The sequence below is a fragment of the Epargyreus clarus genome, unplaced genomic scaffold (genome assembly GCF_041222505.1).
Source record: "Epargyreus clarus isolate Ecla_fem2 unplaced genomic scaffold, WU_Ecla_fem_2.2 ptg000019l, whole genome shotgun sequence".
Taxonomy (NCBI): domain Eukaryota; kingdom Metazoa; phylum Arthropoda; class Insecta; order Lepidoptera; family Hesperiidae; genus Epargyreus; species Epargyreus clarus.
Window position 1 is genome coordinate 3,916,979 of NW_027332227.1, and position 12,381 is coordinate 3,929,359.

At 35.1% G+C, this 12,381-nt stretch overlaps 1 protein-coding gene across 5 annotated transcripts in view; it reads left to right on the plus strand.

Moving 5' to 3' along the window:
• Positions 1 to 12,381, plus strand: part of LOC140750220 (uncharacterized) — an 84,435-nt gene that overhangs the window by 56,427 nt on the left and 15,627 nt on the right. The gene's annotated exons all lie outside the window — the stretch shown is intronic.

Genomic DNA, 12,381 nt, shown 5'->3' on the forward strand with positions numbered 1-12,381 from the left:
GCTGGAAGTGGGTCAAGGCGCTCGCCGCGTTTCCTACTCGCCACGAGGAAGCCACTCGTTACTCGCACTCGACATCTCGAGAACCAACGCCATTGAAACAAAGTGCTCAACAGTCCACCATGTTTTGGTTTTGACGCGAGCGGTGCGGTGCGTTGTGTAAGCATCTGTTATATCACGTGGCGTGAATGGGGTTAGATTGTCGTCAATACCATACATTGAGGTTTTTGTGCCGTACGTAAAAGGAGCGATTAGATTACGTTCGAATGATTGTACTGTTTATTTTCCATAGATTTACGCGAGGTGAAAAAATAGCATACGTATTTCCACGAAACGTCAATTTGTAAAATAATAAATAGGAATAGTAAATTACTTTTTTTTTTTATGTAATGGTTAAATCTGCAATGTACATTAAAAGTAATGATTTTCGAAACATTAGAAAACAAAAAAAAAATATTTTAACAATGTTTTTCTCGCACGTAGTTAGTGGTACAACTCGTTTACAATTAGCAGAAATAGAAACAAGTCGTTCCAGTGGGTCAGTCGATAACACATATCTAATTTAATTTCGGGTCAAGGATGTCAAAGATAAGCGTACAGTTGTATGAAATCGCCAACTAGGCTTTTCTCTGTTATCGAAATGTGGGGGGAGGTTAGTAAACAAACAATCGGTATGTAGTTGGGATGATAAGCGCAGTTAGCATAGTCGCGTGCACCGACCCACTTAGATACCCGCTATCACTCGCTCCGTGATAACGCCCCGCCACTTTCTCTAGTTTTGCTCCATTTCGAGAATACGTGCTCACAGCCTGCGGCGATCTCGGTTTTCTTAGGGGTTATTGGCAAATGAGGCATATTATCCGTCATAGCTTATATTAAGAAGTGGGTAATATTACGTTAGCAGGGGTTTACTTGGGCAATATTTTGCGAAAATCCATATTAAAAAGTTAAATGACGATTAGCCGTCGAAATACGAATATCGAAATATTATTATGTATTGGTGGCATAAAGGATGGCACATTTGTACTGATCGACTCAATGGTACATACGAGTGTGTGGAGCGACTCTATAGTCGGTTTATATTGCACGTCTTAAAAGAATGATACCATAATACATCGCGTGCTTAAAGGTAAAAGGGCCTATAGCTAAGGGTTAATAGGGATTTATGCTGAAAGGGCACATAAAATTTTTTTTTTTTGCCATTCGGTTTGAAATTATCTGAAACGTAAAAATTTTTTTACGTTTCAGATAATTTCAAACCGAACTAAAAATTTTTTACGTTTCAGATAATTTCAAACCAAATGGCAAAAAAAAAAATTTTTATGTGCCCTTTCAGCATAAATCCCTATTAACCCTTAGCTATAGGCCCTTTTACCTTTAAGCACGCGACATGTTAGTCGCGGATAGTTGCAAAAAAGCTTTATTCCAATTTAATGATATTCATTTCTATGAATTAACCACAGACCAGTAAACGTGGTACCACATTTGTTACAATAAGCATAATGTCCACGTTACATCATGAGACATGCTTAGAGATTAATTATACAACAAAGTTGTTAATACGAGTATCATCCATACATATATGTACTACATAGGAATATTAAACTTTAATTAAGAAGCTAGACAGTTTTTATAGCTAAGTAACATTACACAACAAAATTATATCAATTGTTATCTACCGATACGAGTACTAATTAATTATGTCCTACTAAATCTCCAATGTACTATCCTTGTGGTAATTGCGATCTAATCAATGGTCGTAGTTTTTATTATCTGATCAGAAATATGTCAACTATATTTAAGATCAATTGTGTTGACCTTTTTGATTAATTATGTTGGATGTAATTTTACAATCAACATTCTTATACAACCGAGATTTCGATCTAATATATAAAATAGCATTAAGCTGATCATATAAAAAATCTTGAAAAGTTACAATCAGTATATAAAGCTTATATGATACTGCAGCTTGAGTCATTTAATTTTGTAAGTATTAAAAATAATTATAAATATTATTGACAATTCCAGGCGTTTAAGTTTCTTCGTGAATTTTACTTTACCGCTTAAGCAAGTCATGATTATTTTTTAATACGCACATGGCAACAAAATAGAGGACTGACCTAGCCATAAAAACGGACCACCGGCCGAAATGTATACCACTGAACTAGCATTGCACTCGCCGGATTAGTTCCAATAATTTAGAACAAATCTTGCAAATTTATAGCGTGGTTCCCATTCCGCCCGTTATTTAGATATTAATGTTATACGTTCAACGGCTCGCCGGCCTAATTACCAAAACTCAGTCTCGCCTGCATGAACTAAAGTAAACACTTTCACGCAAGAAAATATATTTTCTTTCAAAGTAGGTGAAAATAAATTCGAGTCCTTGGCACTATTCTTGCCGTCTTCTAAGATCGTATGACCGAACTCTAAGAATTATTTTATATACTTATAGTAAATATTATTATTTTTATTATAGAGGAGCAAGGAGTTAAGTTTAATATTAAGGGTTGACACTTTGTATGCTTTAACTTGAACGTTCGAAGTTTTAGGATGTAAAGCAAAAACATTTAACAGGTATATGACTATTATGATCGCTAATTAAGGTTCAAACATCACTCAACTAACGATATCGAATTCCACATTGTTTCTGAGAACTAATAATTTATTATTAATCAAATTTTAAGGTTGATAGAAAACTGTTTAAGATTAATAATTATTAAATACTAACAAGCATACGTAACTCTACAATAAAATTGTAAATAAAAAAAAACATAAATGTAGGTATCTAGGCAGAACTTAAGACAACCCATCACGATTACGAATAATTCGTTTGTCGTCAACGACACACATACGGGCGCAGTCATCGCCTATAACATTGACTTTCACATTGATGTAACGCCCGCGCGATTAGGTAAATGTTGCGCCGCTTTCACCCCACTTTCACCGCCACTTCCGCGTGGCTAGGCAGAAACTGCGCTAGGCTGATCACGTGCCGATGTTTCAGTAACGGTATGTTGTTGAAGCTTCGTCCTGGAAATATGTTCAAATATACACAGGTATATAATATGGAATCTCGTCTGTGTAGAGATCTTAAATCGAAGAATTAAATGTTAGGCTAAAAGTTAAAAGATGTAACATTAGCATTTGTTTGATTAATGTTAGCTTTACAGGTCAAAAACACATTGAATGGTAACTTATTTTAATAAAAGGTACGTTTACAGATATATAAAATATAGTTACTCTTACAGAGTCGCATTGAATGTCGCCTTAGCTAGGCTAGGATTGAAGAATAAAATCTAAAATTGATTTATAGTACTCAAGTACATAGCTTTTTTCGCTTAAGATATGTTTCGAAAATCGCTAGAAAACATTCTGATAATTTTAATGATGATGTTCAGGGCAATTTGTGTTAGTATTCATCAATCAATGTTAAGTAACAATATACATATTGGATACATAATGCCTATAGTAGAATGATGTCATTACAACAATTACACGCATTTTTGAAGCGCTTATTGTAAAGATATGATAAGTATTAAGCTATATTGTTTAATGTGTATATCGGAAGTATTTGAGTGTTTGCGTAACTAAGTGTTATCGTCATTGACATTGAGTAAGATAACATTAACTATCTATTATTATGCTGCCTACAGGGAATATGACGTTAATAATAAATTATTTATATTATTCAGATTCGGAGCTACACAGTAATATTGAATGTTATTCATAGATTCCAGGTAAATGATGTTAATTTATTTCGCTACGGCAAAAGTTCGGCTGGTATCTATACTAATATTATAAAGAGGAAAACTTTGTTTGTTTGTTTGATTGTAATGAATAGGCTCAAAAATTACTGGACCGATTTTAAAAATTCTTTCACCATTCGAAAGCTACATTATCCACGAGTAACATAGGCTATATTTTATATGAAATATATTTGATAAATAGATTTTGAGGCGGTACAAAGTTTGCCAGGTCAGCTAGTATATACATTTGACGTATGACTTAAAAGTAAAGGAAAAATTATAGTATGTCGAACAAATATGTTTCTTAGGTAATAGTAGTAATAATAGTCTATACAAGACTACGAGTGTACTAACTAATTGGTAATTGGTTAATAACTTTGTTAATTATTTATGTGCATAATTGGCAAGAATATGGTTTCGTAACATAAAGTTTACCTAATAGTTAACCTGTTAATTGGTAAATAAGGAAAGGAATACGAAAAGTCATTATTTACTTTAGAGGATTATATCCGCATAAACATTTATTTTTCAGTTTTGACCTTTTTAATCCTTTTTTTTCTACGTATTACGCTAAATTAGTAACCTTTAATAGAAGAAGTCATTTTGTTTTTTTTTCTATTCTACTACCACATCGGAACACAAACTCAATAGGGAAAATCTGGCAAGAAACCCAGCGGGCTTGTTATCAATATCTCTTTTACCAAATTTATTAATTATCACCTACAATAAAGCTTGTTTGGACAAATTTGCTACACTATAACTTTGTATAACATTACATTATATTATTGTTGTTCAATCCAAAGTGGTGATGTCTTTTATATTATAGAATCTTGTCTTTTATATTTATATTTTATATTATATTATTAAATCCAAAATATTGTAGCAAGTTTGACGCATTTATCTACTACTTTTGGAAATCCAGTAGGACTACCATGAGTTTACAAAAGTATTACTCGCTAGCGACTGCGTAAAATAAATGTATGAAAAATTGTACAGCGCCTCTGGTGGTTACTCGTAGAACTAAAATCCGTAGTGACGTAACTCGATACGTAAAAAACCTATCGAAATCAAATCGCTAGCGAATGTCATTATGATCTATTGCCATACAAATTCGGTCCCATGAGTCATTAATTTGACAGACGTTGACAAGAAATACCGTAACGATAGTAGTTATGTTATTCACTAGCAAAATGACAATAGTTTTCTATTTACCATTTCTATAGTGGCGTTTCTATGCCAACTCATGGTAATGCTACAGCAGTACGTACGGGTTTTCCAGCAAGTTTTCGTAGCGCGTTCGTGATAATGTCATCGTCATAGCTCGATTATATTTGTTTTCGAACTCTTACAATCATACATTGACGTGGAATACCCGAAATCTTTTCCTTAAGTACATAGTCACAACAATTTGTTAAAAACATATCATGAGTAATAAACAAACTACTGGAATCTAGGTATTCAAAGTTTTCCTGTTTTAATAATACTCTGAATAAATAATTTGTTTAAGTATCCAAATAAATCCCCCGTAGTTCAGGTATTTACATTATAATGGACTGCACACATGTGTAATATGAATAATTTATTGTCATTATGACCTTGTCCTCTTAGTAATAAATTAATGATAATCTTAAATATAATACGAAGGTAGTTCTAAAACGTATACCTATACATGCTATATAATATACATTTTTTAATGTGTTTGCAATTTTTCATTGAGACAGCTCTATCAAATTTAACGAAAAGTACAAAGTACTAGCAGTTCTGCATACATTAAAAGAAGACAGTTCCCAAATTGGGGTAAAGATCAAAAACTTCTTGTTTTCCGTTGTGTTGGTACTCTGTATTTAAATTTAATAAATGCAAATATCTTGGACAGAACGAGTCTCTACCAGATACGAAAAAAGTACCTATACAAACTTAGATATAAAAATTGCACTTCCTTACTTACCGAAATAAATAAATCAGTATTAATTAAGAATAAGTGGAGCAAATGTTTAGGGTCTCGGCGGCCTAGGCAGACTGGACTGCCTATATAGAGCAGGTCGGCTGCGGGTGACATTGGCCCGGTGACCCACTACAATGTTTTGCTCTACACTCGTTTGCGATCTTTATCACCGGCCCGCTATCATATCGCCGACTTATCGCATAGTTTCAATTCCGAGCATATTCTCATGAAATTTATCTATGCTCTGTTTAATAACAATTCCCTCGGTTTTAGGATGACCGCACAATGGCTACTATCGCTTGAACGCCTGGCTTTAGCGATTAAGTAGTAGTTATCGCGACTTCCAAAAGTTGTTCAGCAACTATTTAGTTGCTTTTGCAGGTTTACAAACGCCTAGAAAATCTATTGTAGACAGTTGTTCGAAAGCAAACATGTGTCGCTCTTCGGTCTCCCTTGCGACTAATCGAAGTGCAGGCAGCTCAATACACTTGTCAGTACCTTAAGCGACAAAATAGTAACCTACGCAATTATTACATAGGCGATAGTAGCCAATGAGCGGTGAGCCTTAACAGACAGTTTTAATCACTTAACATGTTCTCACATACGGCTACTCAAAGAATAAGTACGCGCTGTAATTATCGTGAGAATAGGTTAAAACAATGGAATATTACTCATTAACCTGACAATAAAAGAGAATTTCAAATCTTCCCTCCACACATATTTCTCTCGTTAAATATATCAGGATTTTACGAACATTTTTGCGAACGTCTAGCGTACGAAAAAGAATTCGCGAACATCTTATTACTAGTTTCCGTTGCCTGATACGACACGCGTCTGACACGGCCTACGTCTGTATATAAACGAGCCCTTTTTCGTTATTTCGCGTAATTTACGCGATCTCGTTGCCGAGTTCGATCGTTACCAGTGTAATGACTCGATGTCGTAACAAATTACGTTTTGAAGACCCTTAAATTACGGTCTCGAAAGTTTCGTGCCGATGGGCCGGAATTTAGGTCCATCTGATGTAATGTTCAAACCGGTTCGTAAGTAGTTAGAAAATTATTCGCTTGTAAGCTATTGACCCACTGACACAGAAACTGCAGAAGGAAAACTACTTAGTTGTATGTCACAATCAACTCACGCCGGATCAACAGGCGATAACATTGTGACTGTGCTTTATACTTTTGATATTCAATTAATATTTTTAGTAACGTTTACTTTACTGTTTTGTGTTAATTAGGTTTTATTTCCTTTTAACCGATTAATATTTGTCATTTAGGTATATTTCTGCTTGGTCAGCGCTGCTGTGTTCTGGTTTGAAGGGTTGTGGTAAGGGCGACGTACTCCGAGGCGTTCTTACTCGGGGATAGCAAGACATTTGTGGTCAACCTCACTTAACTTGGTGGTCTTGACTTATCTGAGGTTGGTTACGGATGTCCATGACCAGCAGTAGTCATCACAAAGACTGCGTGCGAACTGCTACTACAAAATTTTATTGAAAAGGGTATCAGACTCTCCCTTTGATTTGGGACGGAATATTTCACCACGCTGCTCTAATTCGTAGAGTTACAGGTAATCGATCAATGTTTCTATTCTAAGTATTTACGTCCCAACGCTTGCAAGTACATCATTATTCTCCTTTAAAACCTATGCACTACGCCATTGAAAATTATGGTCATTCTGTTTTTTGTATGTCATTTAAAAATAAACCAATGACCTTCAACAAGGTAATTCCAAACAGTCATAAATATATGCGCTTATGTAGCGGTTTTTATAAATAAAAGAATCTTTACACGAGTGTAACACCGTAACAAAACAAATATTAGTCTGTAAACATAACGGGCAGTTCGATTTTCATTAGCAGTAAATGTTGGAGACAGTCCAAATGTACAGCTCTAGTTGTTACAGCTTAAAATAGCTCCCACGAGCAGGTATTTTATCACGACCTATTTGCGTTGGGACAGATGTCGAGTCCTTTAAACCGCCTCGCAACGGAATGGGGGTTTATTAATACCGTGTTGTGTTGCTTTTGTTACGAATACTACGAATTCTTGCGCGCTTATCAACCATACTCATAGATCGGATTCTCTTTGTTTCAACTTTATGTTTGTTTACGAACCGGTTTTCGCGTATCTACTCCGAACGTGTTCGACATAGACTTGTATTTATAAAGCCATAAATACAGGAAACGTCGTAATGGCGTCACGCGTTAATTTATTAAACGGTTCGATTAGTAGTCGAACTACGAATGGAACGAGGTAAATTCAATACAGGAAGTGTAGGTACGTAGTAAATCGGTCGCCCAATAAACAATGCGGATCTAATTATAGAGGGCGCTAGAGCGAGCTGAAAAATAGAACGCGAAATGTAGGCCACAGGCGCGCCCGCGCATCGCTCGCTAGTGATATCACGGAACTAGGCGAATTCAGTGCATGCCACACAATACACATGTCTACATATTATACGCAAGCCATAACAAATATTCGTCATACGATGGCCTCATATGCGATGACTTTCACCTTCAAGAATGTTTGGAGCATTTTTATCCTGTTACTAATGCAACTTTCTGGTGGTTCTTTGCATTTTCAATTTTATAAAATGACATAGATGTCGCATATTTAATAATACACTGTAACGAGATGGTTTTACCAAACTCAAACCGAATTCTAATACGTTGATTTAACGCCGATAACATACATGTTCGATATGCTAGTCGTATTTAAATACAATTTGCATATGACTGTTGGACGAATTGGAGAATTCGAAAAAGAGGAAAAAAAATAAAACAGTAAAGAATAGAGAAAAAACAATGAAATTCTTTGATTTAATAAAAATTGTAATACTGTGATGTCGTCGTTGCAATTTGCATTTGGAGCAGCATCATAAACTTCCAGGAATCTAGGTCTTCTTGAATTGACCTTGCTCATCCGTAGGAATTCGTATATGCGTTAGTCATTACTCATTATATATTATGACATCAGTATACTTGTACTAGTAGTATCTGTTTAAAAAATATTTGGAAAATATAAATAAACAGAAACAGTAAGAATCATTTTATGTTAATACTAGCAGACCCGGTAAACGTTGTGTTGCCGTATAAATAAAAAATATTAAGGGCGAACAACCCTTATCACTTAGGGATATGAAAAATAGATAGTAGCCGATTCTCAGACCTACTGAGTATGCATATAATTTTGGTGAAAATCGGTAAAGCCGTTTCGGAGGAGTACGGTAACTAACGTTGTGACACAGGAATTTTATATATAAGATTAATATTAACTTGCATACGAAGACCACGATAGTCACGTTTCTTAAATCTAGTGGGGTTTATTAAAACAACCTAAAAGCAAGAAAATCGAATAGAAACTCCCATGTGATAACGACAAATCCAATTTGATAGTGCGTTTTCCGTGTATGTTTATATATTGGCACAATTAAATGCACCCCACTGCTCTACCGGCGAGGGAGAGCAAAGGCTCGAGGTAATTTTCATTCCCCACTTCCCTCATACAGCCCATTGATAGAGGCGCTATGTATTCGGACCTCTATGTATACCTACGAGTAGGGATGTTAGGGATAGAAAATTCGGATCTGGATACGAAAATATGAAAGGATTAATATTGGTCCTTAATATAGATAGTTCGAATTATATCGGATTATGTAATTGTTTCCGATATTTCGGTTACAGATATTTGAATGTTAAGGAAATGTAAATTGTAAAGAAAATACAAAAATGATAATAATATGATTTACTTTATTTTTATGTTACAATTTAGTAATTTAAATTATGTACTATATTCTCAGAACAAAAATAAAATAATTAGTCTTGTTAGTGATTACTACAGAATGTAGAGCCTCAGGTCTCTCTTTTTAGATTCGAAACAAGCTAAGAACCACGAAGTCTACATCCGAAATTATTCGTGACTTTATATCGTATATGATTTCGGATCTCCTTACCACCCCTGTCAACATGTTCGCATTACGTTTATCGCGAAACGTCCTGGGGCGCGAAGATTAATGATCTTTGAAATTGGGTTCGTGAACTATTTTAACGCGAACATTATGATATAGTAAACAAAATCATTTGTATTCCGTTTCGAATGCTTGAAGGTTAAAGTGTCAGTTTTTAGACATTTAGCAAAGTGCCATGGTCTGTCAATTTCTTAACAGACGCTGCAGTTTATTTAATTTGAAGTTTAATTCCGACACTTCTTCTCGAATTGTTAGAAGATGGCATGGTAGAAGTTAATACATTCTGCACATAATAGATCCAATACGTATAGTTCGATCCTTACTGATCGATTACCACAAATATCTCTATCGTGAAGTAGTTCTTGCGTTCGGGGGGGGGGGGGGGGACGAAGTGTGTGGATGCCCGCTGGTTTATAATGAAACGGCAAAATCCTAGTCTGGAGTGAGTAATATTACCCATCTATGATCGGTTTCAGGTAAAACCCCTGTTCTATATTGAGTTGGTTACAGTCCATAGGCTACTATAGCCACTTTCTACGTGAACTGTATTCTTATTTGTTACTTCAATCTTATAAAAAATACGCCTTGCCGTTGAGAACTAAGTTCTCCTTATGTGTCATTAATATACCGTACCCAACTAAAACACAGCTGGTCCTACAGGTATAGGGATAATTGGCCAGTATCTGTTCCACTTGCATATCGTAGGTATCGTACGGTGATCGCGCGTGGAATGTGCCCACCCGCGCTCTCGTTACAGTGCATACGTGTCTCAGACCATCCATCTAACGTTTCTCTCGACAGACACGACGTGGAGCATTCATTCCAGTTCAGCATTGCAACTCGATAACATCACTGTTATGAACTAAATTTCTGCAGAGTGAAAGTTGACTTTTACGCCAATTAGCCATGTAAATTCATACGGGCATCGGCATCATGGAACATATATTAGTAGACTTCAAACAAACATGATTATAAAATACGTTCGTTACAATAAATTTGACCGAAAATTCTCAGTAAATATTATCTTGTTACTGGCAGGATTCTAAATAAAACACGGACGCAAATAAAACGTGAGATCATGAGGCACTTCGGAAACCAGCTTATCTCGAAGCAATTGTATCGGTTGCCTGACTTAACGTGTAACATAATATGCATGACACATAGCAATGGATGACGTCACATGAGGCTAATATATTGAAAAACATCGCGGAGTCACATTTCGTCGAAGACAAAAAGCGGCGGACTTACGATTCACCTTGTTTCGCGCGGCGCGAGGGCAATGACCCCGCACAGCTGTGAGCGTTTGTGTACGTAAATAATGTGGCGTATGCACTGCACACTAGTACGTGCCGCGTGCCGATGAAAAATCGACTTATGTACGTAATTCGTACTCTTTTTTTCTCCTAATTAAATGTATTGATATCTGGGAGTCCATTTTATATATACTACGCTAGATTTTTACTACCATTAATTAAGACACTTGGAACTTACCACATCGCTCCAATCCGAACATATGAAGGCTCTATTGAAGTACTTATTTATCACTTAATCGTGTTTTCGTCAAATATTTCAATGCTATAAATTAAATGTTAATTAATTATTATACCAACAACATTTGTAATAATAAACCGATAATAAAAACTACGATTAAAGTTCAATCCCTCTGAACTAGGCACACGCATAACACGCATTATCAAAATGCGTGTTATAAATAACGTTACTAAGTTGGTTTAATAATATAACAACGGAATTTACTAATTTAATTTACGATATAAATACCACCGTTTTAGTTATAAAAACTTTAGTTTTAGTAACACTTTTAGTAATATAATTCCTGTGTGTAAAGAATAAAATCTTAATGATTTGTTTAAACATATTTAGTTTTTATTACTCCTAGGGGAGAAAAAACTTCAAAGCGCAAATACGTTGATTAAAGAATTTCGTTTCGAATATTTGCGTATTGCGTCGTAATGGTTTTTCTTCATAAATATTCCAAATATAAAATTTCGGTGTTTGATTTTTAATTCGCTTTCGTCTCCGATATTTTTTATGCGACCAGTATTTCTAAATTTGAATTATTAATAAAATTAATATCGTGAATATTTAAAAAGAGGTTTGTAACATTCAATAACGTAACCTAAAAGTGTATATAAGAAACATAACACGCCCGTTCCGTTTTTATTCAATAAATCGCTTTACAAGTCAATTCGCATGATGTGCTGAATAGTTTTGCGAATATGGGTCAATGTCCGCACAGGTTTTTCAATAGACTATTCAAGCTCAAAACAGATGTGTAAATTCATTATTTATATGTCTGCCCGGCAGAGGAATTGATGTCTATACACTGATTTACTAATGAGGCAATCTTCTTAGTCCTCAGATGTACAAAGAATCTATAAGTGACTTTAGAAATTCTGAATAATGAATATAGAGCTGGAAACAAATCTCCATGAGCAGCGCTTATCACTTGCCTTCAGGTGGATTGCATATTACTTCATTATATCGATCTTTTACACAAACTATAGGATAATTGCAAGCACGGTCACCATCACACTGGTCACTGACCACCACGAGAAAATCACAATATAAGATGACCACATAGAGACATACATAATCATCTTTTCTCTATTAGAGTACCCACAGTTTTACATTTATGTATTATAATTACTCGGTGAAAAGGTTAAGAATAAATTGCATGAATGAATAGAATTCTAACTT